Source organism: Macaca nemestrina, chromosome 4 (genome assembly GCF_043159975.1).
Source record: "Macaca nemestrina isolate mMacNem1 chromosome 4, mMacNem.hap1, whole genome shotgun sequence".
NCBI classification, from domain to species: domain Eukaryota; kingdom Metazoa; phylum Chordata; class Mammalia; order Primates; family Cercopithecidae; genus Macaca; species Macaca nemestrina.
Window position 1 is genome coordinate 50,880,425 of NC_092128.1, and position 12,709 is coordinate 50,893,133.

The 12,709-nt window shown below is 34.5% G+C and overlaps 1 protein-coding gene across 50 annotated transcripts in view; it reads left to right on the forward strand.

The window, feature by feature from the left end:
* Positions 1-12,709, forward strand: part of LOC105475296 (neuronal cell adhesion molecule) — a 304,974-nt gene that overhangs the window by 81,724 nt on the left and 210,541 nt on the right. For 2 of the 50 annotated variants that reach the window (XM_071094634.1, XM_071094635.1), the window contains one exon: positions 512-621. The exons of the other annotated variants lie outside the window; for them this stretch is intronic. The gene's annotated coding sequence lies outside the window, so the exon portion shown is untranslated. The remainder of the gene's footprint in view (positions 1-511; positions 622-12,709) is intronic. 50 annotated transcript variants of the gene reach the window in all.

Here is a 12,709-nt window from a genome sequence, read left to right on the forward strand (position 1 = left end):
CATCAAGTTCTCTTCAACCTACAAAGAAAACATATCATCTCCCTCAGTGCAGCCCTGAAGACACTTATGTCCATTAGCGTGCCCTTACTGTAGCGGGAGAGTCAAAGACTTTTGGATCCCTTCCACTTTATTCCCTCCCTGCTAACTGGATGTAGTGACAGAGTAGAAGGCAGTGGGGGAGGTTGCTGAGCAAGAACTAAAACAGCAAAGTGCCTGTCCCCACATTCCCCAAGAAATGTCCAAGAAAATAAAATTTTAGCCCAACTTTTCCCTTTCTTCATTGCCCTCTTACTCCGTTACACTAATGTGTTTTTATGACCAATAGGTTTAGCCTTTAATATCTGCTAGGTAAAATTAATTCTCATTCTACAAGCACTTATATTTGCTATGGTCTCAGAGTCTCTGTAAAAAGAAGGAAATCTGAGTTATCCTTGGTCTAGCTTTTGTTTTTCATCTGAAGAAAACAAATTTTGTCTTTATAGGAGGTAACAGATCTTTTCTGTTATTCTAGCTCATTCAAGTCTATTGTCTGCAACAAATTTCTCAGTGTTTTAAAGAGGAAATCCAATTCTGGTGGATAACGTCAGTACATTAAAAAATGAGCAAATTTTGGAGGCAGATGTAAGTAGAACCTGGTTGGGAAATATTATTAATATGACTGCAAGTATATATGAATTCTGTAAGGTGTGAAGAAGCAGTTATGAAATATGCTATATTTTAAGCCTGGGAATGTGGGTGTGCTGCCATCTTGACTAGGCTTAAAATTAACCACAGCCTTGAAGCTTTAAGTTGTATATATAATGTGGGAGATGTATTACAGAAATAGATACAGCAAATGTTTACCCAGTCTACTTTTACTGCTACTTTGGAGCACACAAAACAAGTTATTTATTATAATATTAAGGAAATTGGGGCCAATGAATTAAATATTTGGCTATCTGAAAAATGTTACAATTTTATTAATGTTTACAGAAATAGCATGATGATTGCTAATTTATTATTCTAGAAAGTTTTGACCAAATAATTCTTCTTATATTTATTTAATCACTCTCCTTAAAATATTTTTTCTTTGCTATCCATGCTTATTATTTTTGGAAATGACCTTTTTACAGCGAGACCAGTCTTTTGGTCATACATGAAAACATTCTCTGTTGCCTGACTCTCTGATTCTATTTTCGAGGGGTCTAAGAGAGTTGGCATAGAAAGTAAGACGCAAAGAAAGCCCTCCAAGTATACAAGAATGCACCCCAAGCCTAACTTCTCTAGAACAGCTTTAACTTGAAACTTTAGAAAACATTGACTCAGGCTGAATTGTTCCCAAGATTATTATACGCTATTAAATTCCTTTCTAGTAATTATTTGCATTAGTTACATCATATCTCTGGGGCACTTTGAGATAATTTTATAATGGAAAAATAATGGTAAGTATAGAGAAATACAATTAAATTCTTCATCAAGCCTAGAAAATAGGTCAGCAGTTTCACCAGAATGAATGGTTATATTACTAAATATTTTCAGACAGCTAGATTGACTCTTCTAATTGTAATAGTTTGCTAAAAATTTTTTTTAAATAACTAGTTTTCATTAACGTAAAATTCTCAAGTAAGATTTATTATTTTGTTTATCAGATAGTGTTTTCTCCAAATGATGCTAAAGTTCAAGTTTCTACTCTCCTTAAAAATTTTACATTCTAAGTACCTGAAGCATAATGGCTTCTAAGGGAAAATTTAGTATGAGTCTATATGTTAAAGCTAATCAGGAAACAGATATTTAATTATAAGATAATAAGTTAACTAATGTGGGAGAACTGAAAGATGGGTAAGCCATTTTAACAAGCATTTAGGTAAGGCATAATAATGTTCTTGCTCTCAGAACTTCTTAGTGTACTAGGGGAAGGAAAACTCGTCCTTAAATAAAATTGCCTGCAAGTCAGAGAAGAAAACAAACCCTACAACTGTGATATGAGCAAATAACTAAAAAACTACTTGGGAACAATATATATTTGAAGAGGATAAACACAATGAGCTAATAACATCTGCTGGTTTCTCTTTAGAGACAGAATTTAATTAAATGAATTTAAAATTTTATTAAATGTTTTAAAAGAAAATGATTTCAAAGACTTTTCAGTGGCCTATATTTCATAAATAACTTTTTAAATTAAAAAAATTATCAGTAATTTATATAATATTCTGATAAATGTACAAATTTGCTAATGTAAATAATTAAGAATTACATATTAGTGTCAGAAAATGTGTGGGTGGATACATTTATAAATTAGATGTTTTGTAATTATAATCCTATAAATATAAAATTACTCAGATAATTGGAATTAATTGGACTAGGCTTGTAGTCTGAAAATTCTGAAACTTGCTAACATGAATTACATTATAAATAGATAAGTTAAAATTGGTATTGAATACATCATCTGTATCACAATCTTCTGTTTTTATTGAAGAATCTTTAAATTGGTTTTACAAAGAGAACATTATATAGAACACATTAAGTATTTTTAATGTGGTTTATTTTCTTCTTGGTACTTTTAAAGTCAGCTCAAGTCATGTCTAAATTGTATGTTAAATCCCCGTATTTTAGTATCTTAATACAATTCAATATTTGGATTTACAGGATTTCCTACACAGGTCATGTTCATTGTACTGTTGAGAAGTTTGTATGATTAGTTGCCCATATAAGAATATATCCCTAAATAAAGCCACCAGTTTTATCAACATTAATGTGCTTTCGGAGAGTGAATCTTTCAGAAATATATGGTTTCTCATGCTATTTGCTCTACTTCACACTTGTTTTTTTTCTGGTTTGAGGAATTTGTTCTACAGCATGTTTGTTAGATCAGCTGGCCCTTGGCACTACAATGAATACGAAGTCATGCAAACAGATGGAGAAATTTAATTTTCAAGTCAGGAAAGGATTCCATAGCAACATTTGAGTGAAATATATGTCTCGTCACATTTATTGGGCTGCTGTTGTTACAAACTAAACATACACATAAGTGTGATCTGTAGAGGAATACTTAAAATACACACTGTTCATCTATTCCCTTAAAATCTTTCCTCTTTTTCAATGGAGATTTTTTACTGTATTTCAGAAGTGTGTATGTATGCATGTGTGTGTATTTAGCAAGTCAGATGGTTTCTGACAAGGTTTAATAAACTTCACTTGGTAAGTCAAGTCACATTAAGAAAAATTTCACCCATACTTCTGTGAGTAGAAATTAATCTTTTAGAAACCATGTTTCAGGGCTTAGGTTATGTATTCAGCAGTAGTGAGCAGGCGGAGGGGTTGGGGGGGTGTGGATGTGTGATTCCACGTGGCTGAGGCTCCTGCAGGAAGAACTGCTGCTAAATATACCACAGTGGGATCTAGGCAGAACATCAGAAACCTGGTGAGGATCAAGATAAAAATAACCATCCTATTAGCCCCCTCTAACTGGAAGAGAGTCAACCTCAGAGCTCAAATAATGTGTGTTTTCATCCAGCTCTATATCATGGTGGTTAAAAGGCATAATAATGATACTGAGGAATGAGACGATTCTGAACTACTTCCCTAAACACGAACAAAACTTAACCTGTACCATACGTAAGGGTTTGTCTTTTTTGTATAATTGTTTGACATTGTTAGATAAGGCATGTGTGCTTTACATGGTAACTTTTAGTAATAAAAATAGTTGTTTTAACTGGATTACCACATTTTCAACCATTGTGGAGAAACGAGTATTTATATGACACCTTGCATTTGTATAAGCACTTTTTCTTAACTTCTCAGAAAACTTTTCACTTACAACATATGATTTTTCTTTCACATGGTTCTCTGCTTGGTAAAGATAAGACTCTCCTTTAGATATAGAAGAAAAGAAAATTGGGTTTACAGATAAGAATGTTTTACAAAAATGTTAAATATGAAAAATTCCAGCACATTTCCAAAATCTAGCTTAACTCGACTTACAAAATAGCTGCCCCAAACTCCTACAGAGTTCCTGTATGAATAATTCTATTACTGAGCAAACAATGAATTCATGAAAACAAATATGTTAGTGGTTGCTTTAGGAGCCTTATAGGTAGAACCTCAGTTATTAATTTAAGAATTAATCAGTCTTAGAAACTCAGATGTCTTACAAGATTCCACATTATAAATCAAATGCGTTCTTCAAGCTTTAATCAGATATACATTAAAAATGAAAATACTATTATATATTTCATATGTAATGTGATTATTCAATCTTATATGTTAAAAATATGAACCTAGAGTTTTACCAGGATGATATTTCAAGGCAGTCGCTTTTTGAGTATAGTGGTCAAAATATTTGATTGGATCTAAGCAGGTACCTTTCTTTGTAGGTATCTCCAATACTATAGTCTGTGTGATTTAACATGCCCATAATTAGTTGAGAAAGCCACTTTCACTTTCCCATTTTCTGTTCTAATCAAAGTAGCGGACTGCCAAATAATTGAGTAAATGCTATTTTAACATTTGGTGTTAGGTATATGACATCTCTCTTCAAAATCATTTCAGTAGTTTCTTCTCACTTATCCTTGAATACAGTTAGTTGCTCTGGGGTACAAAAATAATACGGAAGATCACACATTTTAACCTGGAATGGGAAAATCTTTAGCTTTTTGTCCCAACTTTACTTAAGTATCTCCCAAACTTTGTTCTAAGATAATAAATGATCATTATAATATAGTATGGTATAGTCTAATCAGCTGGACTCAGACATATCTGGCATTGAATTCCAGCTGTACAATCTTGGACAATGAGCTTGCAATTAGATATTTACACCAGTATTTGAGATCGTGGTGAATTTTCTTTTGATTGACTTTTTGTGGGACACTCACTGTGTGCCAGGCACTGTGTTAAGTCTCTGCATGCTTTTCTTTTTAATTCTCAATAACAACTCTATGTCATAAAAGTTGTAATATTCATTTTACAGGTGGGGAAAACAAAACTTGGAGAATTAAGTAATTTGACCAATGAGGCAGAACTAAGATTTAAATTCAAGTTATCTGACTGTGGAGCTAGTCTTTCATCTCTGCCTTACACTGGCAGACCTCTGTTTATGAAATTCATGTCTTCATATCTAACCTTTTTAAAATAAGCAGACATTGAGAAAATATCATTTCATAAGACTTTTACATTAGTGGTTCAATTGCAGTGTTATAAAATTTCTATGTAAATGTCTTTAAAGATATCTCCACCTATTCGTTTATTAACCAGAGCATGGGACAGAATCACGAATCTGATATGTATTATGCCTATATTGGTCTTTTTGTGCTGCTGTAACAAAAAACCGGAGATTGGTGATTTATAAAGAACAGAAATTTATTTATCATAGTTCTGGGGATTGGGAAGTCCAAGAAAGGCACATCCTGGTGAGTCAGTGTCTGGTGAGGGTTACTTTCTGCTTCCAAGATGGCACCTTGAACCCTGTGTCCTCACATGGCAGAAGAGATGGAAAGGAACAAGCCCACTCCTTCAGGCCCTTCTATGAGGGCCCCAGTCTCATCCATGAGAGCTCTGCCCTCATGATTAAATTACTGTTAAAGGCCTCCGCTCATAATGCTATCATATTGGTGGTAAAGTTTTAACATGAATTTTGAGAGATGCATTCAGACCACAGCAATGCCTAAAGCATTATGTGTTACTTAAATATCCAATAATAAAAAGCACAATTTGGGGCCCAAAAAAATCCCACAAGTAACCAAAAACGCATATTTTTACAAAATAAAATTAAATCACCTCTGAATTAGAAAAGTCGAGTATTTAAATTTGAAGCAATTGTAAATATTTTTTTAGCATCCTTTTGTTCACAGCCTCAGTGTTCAGGTTTTCATATCTGGAACCAAGAGGGGCATGCTGTTTGTATGATTTAGCTGTATGGTTTTCATCCTGAATATGTATCTGACTGAATACAAGAAGGAAGAATAAATTAATAATTAATATGTTACAAGTATTTTTCAAATTATCTTAGATTTTAAATGTTCTCACTGTAAAGAAATTATAAACATGTGAGGTGCTGGATATGTTGATTAGCCTAATTTTATCATTCTAAAATATATACATGTATTGAAACATCAGATTTTATCCTATAAAAATATACAACTATTACTTGTCAGTGAAAAATAAAATAAAACTTTCCAAGATAATTTTATGGAGTAAATAGGGCACTTTGATGAGAATTTCAAGATTTGAGAGGTTGAGAAATAATCATTACAGTACATTAAAATATAATGTAATGGTTGAGAGCTAGCTTTGGAATAAGTCAGCTTGGGTTTAAACCTAACTGTTTCACTTTCCTAGTCTTTAAAATGTAGATAATAACACCTATCTCTTGGCATGACTATGAGAATTAAATAAAATAATGTATATTAAATGCTAAGTTTAAAAAATGCTAAATAGAATAATATATGTTAAATGCTAAATTATCAGGTCAGTGTATGTAAGTCTCCTCAAAGATTCTACTCCCCAGCACCATGAGCTTCTATGTACATAATTACTGCTTTTAGCTCAGGGTGATGTAGGGGCTGGCTATCCTTGGCACTATATTATTTTATTTTTTAATCGCTATATTGAGATATATTTCACATATGATACATTTCACCTTTGAAAGTGCACAACTGAGTTGTACAACCATCATCATTATCTGACTTCGAAACTCTTTCTTCATGCCCAAAAGAAGCTATGTGCCCATACACATTCACTCCTCTTTCTCCCCATTCTTCCCTTCCCCAAGCCTCTGCAACCACTAAGCTACCTTATGTTTCTGTGGATTTGCCTAGTTTGGACATTTCGTATGAATAGAATGGCTTTTTTAACTGGCTTTTAAAAAAAACTTAGCATAATGTTTTTAAGGTTCATCCATGTTGTAATGTAACATGTGGCAGCCACATGGCCAGATAACATGTCATTGTATGGATATATGCCACTTTTTGTTTATTTGTTAATCTGTAGATGGATATTTGAGTTGATTTCACATTTTGTCTATGATAAATAATGATACTATGAACATGAATGGACAGGTTTTTGTGTGGATATATGTTTTCAGTTCTCCCAGGTCTATACGTAGGAGTAGAATCACTGGGTCATATAGTAACTCTGTGTTTAACATTTTGAGGGACTGCCAAACTGTTTTTCAAAGTATCTATACCATTTTACAGTCCCACTAGCAATGTATGAGGGTTTCATTTTCTCCACATTCTCACCAACACTTGCTATTGTCAACTTTTCTATTATAGCTATTCTGCTGGATGTGAAGTGATATCTCACTGTGATTTTCATTTTCATTTTCTGAATGACTAATGATGTTGAGCATGTCATGTTCTTGTTTTTATTTGTGTATCTTCTTTGAAGAAATGTGTATTCAAATCCTTTGCCCATCTTTTAAATTTTATTTCTTAGAACATTTATAGATTTATAGAAAAATTACAAAGATAGTACAGAGACTTCCCATAAATACCACACCCAATTTCCCCTATTATTAACGTCTTGCATTTGGCTGGTATATCTGTTATAATTAATGAACCAATATGAATACATTATTGTTAACTATATACTTATTCATATTTCCTTAGATTTTTACTAATCTCATTTTTTTTCTGTTCCAGGATCCTATCTAGGATACCATATTACATTTTATTTGTTATGTCTCCCTAGGATCCTCTTGGCTGTGACAGTTTCTCAGATTTTCCTTGTTTTTGATGACCTTGACGGTTTTGAGGTGAATTGATCAGATAATTTTTGTAAGATATCCCTCTATTGTGACTTGCCAGATGTCTTTCTCATAAGACTAGGGCTAAGGCCACAGAGGTAGAGTGCCATTTTCATCACATATCATATCAAAAATATATACTATCAACATGACATCACTGTTGATGTCAGCCTTGATCACCTGGCTGAGGTAGTATTTATCAGGTTTCTGCACTGTAAAGAGACTACCCAATCCTTCCATACTGTACTCTTTGGAAGGAAGTCACTATGAGCAGTTCACACTTAGGAAGTAGAGGGTTGGGCTGGATGCAGTGGCTCACACCTATAATCCCAGAACTTTGAGAGGCCGAGGCAGGCAAATGGTTTGACACCAGCCTGGGCAACATGGTGAAAAATTTGGCTGGGCATGGTAGCACACGCCTGTTGTCTCATCCCAGCTACTTGGGAGGCTGAGGTGGGAGGATCCGTTGAGCCTGGGAGGTGGAGGTTGTAGTAAGCCAAGATCATACTATGATCGCACCACTGCACTCCAGCCTGGGCAACAGAGTGAAAGCCTGTCTCAACAAAAACGAAATAGTGGGTTATGTTCTACCTCCTTGAGGGTGGAGTATCTACATAAAGTATTTGAAATTCTTTTTCACAGAACGTATGTCTCTCTTCATTTATTTAATCATTTATTTATATCAGTTTACACTCATGGGTATTTATTTTACACTTGGGATTATAATCCAACTTGACTTTTTCTTATTTTTTAAATTATTCTAGTTAGGCCATTGGGAGCTCTTTCAATTGGCTCCCATGTCTCTGTGGCATTCTCTCATCCTGATGTTTTGGAGTTTTGTTTGTTTGTTTAGCAAGTTCTTAAGATGCTCCAGGCTCATCTTGCACATTTCCTGCCCCAATTCTAGAATAAGTCATTTTTCCAAGGAACCCTGGTTTATTTTATTGGTAAATGGTGTTAGAAACCAAGATTTGGTCACTAGATGTGCTCACTGCTACTAGTTTTTTTTCAGCAAATAGAAGTCGGAAATACGGAAATGCATGATAACCTGTGTAGATACACATATCTATAAGTATTCCTATATGTAACCATCTTTATATTTGGCTAAAGATGAGTTTGTATCAAAGTCTCCAACTTAAATCTATTACCACAAGGATTTTTCTAGCCTCTTCTCCTTGTCTGTAAACTCCCATTCCAGCAGTGAGGAACTTGGCTTCTACCATCCACCAACCATGTGCTTAACTGTCCAATTTCAGTATATATGTAAACGAGTTTCTGAATTGTTAGTCCATATTTCTAAATAGGATACAGCTTTGCCAAAAAACTGTATGTTAAGATTCATCCTTGTCTTTTCAAGGCTTGGTAGCTCATTTATTTTTATCTCTGAATAATATACTATTATGGATATACAACAATTTGGTTACTCATTCTCCCATTGTTATGGTCTGAATGTTTATGTTCCTCAAAATTCGTACATTGAAATCTGAACCCTCAGGGTGATAATATTAGGAGGTGGGGCCTTTGGGAGCGGATTAGGTCATGACACAGGGCCCTCATGATGGGATTAGTGCTCTTATAAAAGAGACCCCAGAAAGATCCGTCACTCCTTTGTCCACATGAGATTACAGTGAAAGGACAGCCTTCATTAGACACCAGATCTGCCAGGCTTTGATCTGGGACTTTCCAGCCCCCAGAACTGTGAGAAATATGTTTCTATTGTTTATCAGCCACCCAGCTTGTGGTATTTTGCTGTAGCAGATTGGACGGACTAAGACATCTATTAAAAGACATCTGGGTTGCTTCCAGTTTGGGGCAATTATGAGTAAAGCTGCTATAAACATTTGTATGCAGGTTTTTATGTTGACATACGTTTTCAACTCAATTGGATAAATACCTGGGAGAACAATTGCTGAATTACATGATTCTGTTTGTCAGGGCTCTACAGAGAAGTAAGGCCAATAGGAGCTATAAATATATATATATATATATATATATATATATATATATATATATATATATATATATAAAATACATATACATATATACACATATGTAATACATATACATATATAATGCAAATACTTATGCATTTATACATATACATATATACATACATATACATATATTATAAAGAGATTTGGCTGGCTCACTCAATTGTGGAGGCTCGCTCCCAGAATCTGCAGGATGAATTGGAAAGCTGGAGACCCAGGAGAGCTGATGATTTAGTTCTAGTCTGAGTTTAAAGGGTGGGAACCAGGAGAGCTGATGGTGTATTTTTGGTCTGAAGGCTGGCAAACTAGAGACCCAGGAAGAGATAATGTTTCAGTTCAAGTCCAAAGGCAGAAAAAGTCCATGTCCCAATTCAAAAACTGTCAGATAGGAAGAATTCTAACTTGGGAGAGGGTCAGCCTCTTTGATCCATTCAGGCCTTCAGTTGATTGATGAAGCCTGCCACATTAGGGAGGGCGATCTGCTTTACTCAGACTACTGATTTAAATGTTAATTTAAACCCAAAATACCCAGAAAAATGTTTGGCAAAATATCTGGGCACTCCATGGACCCATGGCCCAATCAAGCTGACATATAAAATTAACCATCACATATGGTAAGACTATGTTTAACTTTGTAAGGACCGTGTCATTTTCACCAGCATTTGATATTGTCAATGTTTTGAATTTTAGCCATTCTAATAGATGTATATTGCATCTTATTGTTTTAATTTTCAGTTGTTTAAAAACAAATGATACTGAGCCCCTTTTCATATGCTTATTTTCTATCTGTATATATTCTTTTATGAGGTGTCTAGTCATATATTTTGCCCTATATATAATTTACAAATCCTTTCTCTCTGCGCACCGTCTTTTCACTTTCATGATGATGTCCTTTGAAGTGCCAAAGGTTCTACTTTTCAGGAAGCCCAATATGTGTGTTATTTTCTTTTGTCACTTGTACTTTTGATGTAATATATAAAAAATGGTTTTCTAATCCATATTTTCTTCCAATAGTTTTATGGTTTTAGCTTTTATATTTAGGTCTGTGATATGGTTTGAGTTAATTTTCGTATGTGGCTTGAGGTAGGGGTCTAACTTCATTCTTTTGCAATGCAGGTTTCCACTTATCCCAGCACCATTTGTTGAAAAGACTATTCTTTCTTCATTGAATTGTCCTGACACCCTTGTCAACAATCAGTTAACCATAAATGTAAGGGTTTGTTTAGAGACTCTCAGTTTTGTTTCATGGGTTTATATGTCTAATCACAGCAGTGTCCACTGTCTTGATTGCTGCAGCTTTGAAGTAAGTTTCAAAATTAGGAAGTATGAATTCTTCAACTTTGTTCTGCTTTTTAAAACTTGTTTTGGCTATTCTGGGTCTCTTGTGTTTCATGTGAATTTTAGCCTTAGAAATATTTTAATCTTTGAAATCTGTCTATTATTTCTATTTTTCTCTTATATCCGCCAACCCTCCACCCCAGGTCATGTTCATTTGTATTTATTCGTGACCCTTCATTTGAATGTACCTGTGCCTCTTTTTCAGGGCTGTTAATTTTCAGCTGTTAATTAATCCTGCTGAAAGTATCAGCTGATTAAGCCTAGACCTTGCAGAGATTTTAACTGGGGAGGGTAAGTTTATAGTTTTTTCCCTTCTCACTTCTCCTTCTCTGTTTAATTGACTAGATTTGTAGCCCTCCATCTACTCCACTATTGTCTGAATCCAATCTCTTTGTACATTTCTACAGATAACCACTTCCCTGAAATATGGTGCTGAAATTACTTTTACATTTTCAAAAACCTCCATACATTAGAGCAGATTAATCATCCAAAGTAGAGTTATAATCATATCATTTTTCCTGCTTAAAACATGTGGAACATGGATGAATCTAAAAACCATGTTGAGCGAAAGCAGCTAGATACAAGAGCACATGTTATATAACATTGTTATGAAGTTCAAGAACAGACAAAACTCATCCATAGGAATGAAATTCAGAACATTGGTTGCCACTGGAGAATGGGAGGGAAGCAGATTTGAATGAAGCAAGAAGGAATTTTCTAGAGTGATAGAAATGTTCTATATCTTGATTGGAGCTACATGGTAACAGACATTTGTCACAGCTCATCAAACTGGACACTGAAGATCTGTGCATTTTCCTGTTTGGAATTATACCTCCATTTTTTTAAGTCAAAAATAAAAAAAATTGGTTGCTAACCATTGCCTTCAGCTAAAATTCCTTAACTTGTTCATTCAGGGGTCTTTGAAAATCTGAGACCTAAATACCTTTCCAAGTTTCTTGTTATTTCGCTTCTATGCTCTATGTTCCAGAAAAATGAGATTTTTGTCTCTCACGTGTGTTCCGCATTTTTCCGCTTCTGTGTTTTCTTTCATTTCCTTTAGTTAGGAATGTCTTCCCATCTCCCACTTCTAATTACCAGGGTGTCAAAATGATCTTCCTTCGATATCATATCAGAGGTCACCCTCCTTCTCTTAAACACTTGTCCTGATAGCATTTTGTGTTTCTTTTATGGGACTCTTGACTTTCTCCTAGTTTTATTATAATTATTTATGTTGCTATGTTTATAGTGCCAAGCACTGTTTATGAACATCTGATTCCCACTTCAGTTACATCAAAGGCAAGACTTACATCTACTTCATTTCTGTCTCCCCCAGGACCTAGATAAGCATTGATTAAATGGATGGATGGATGAATGGATGAATAGATTGATGGATTGGAAGGTGTGGGGCAATGGGGAGGGAATACTGGTGAAAGGAAGTCATTTCAACATCTTTCAAAAACTCTAAAATAGCCTACATCCTACTTGTAGGGCTAGGATAAAAGGTGTAATGAACTAGACAAAACATGGTAGGAGGTGAGTATAACTGGTGGTTGTCAGCCAGATCCTGAGCTTATAGACATATCTATGCAAATCTGAAAAGCATGACAACCCCTAGAATGATTTTTAAACAGTTTCATGCAGTCTGTTAAGTCATTTCCCC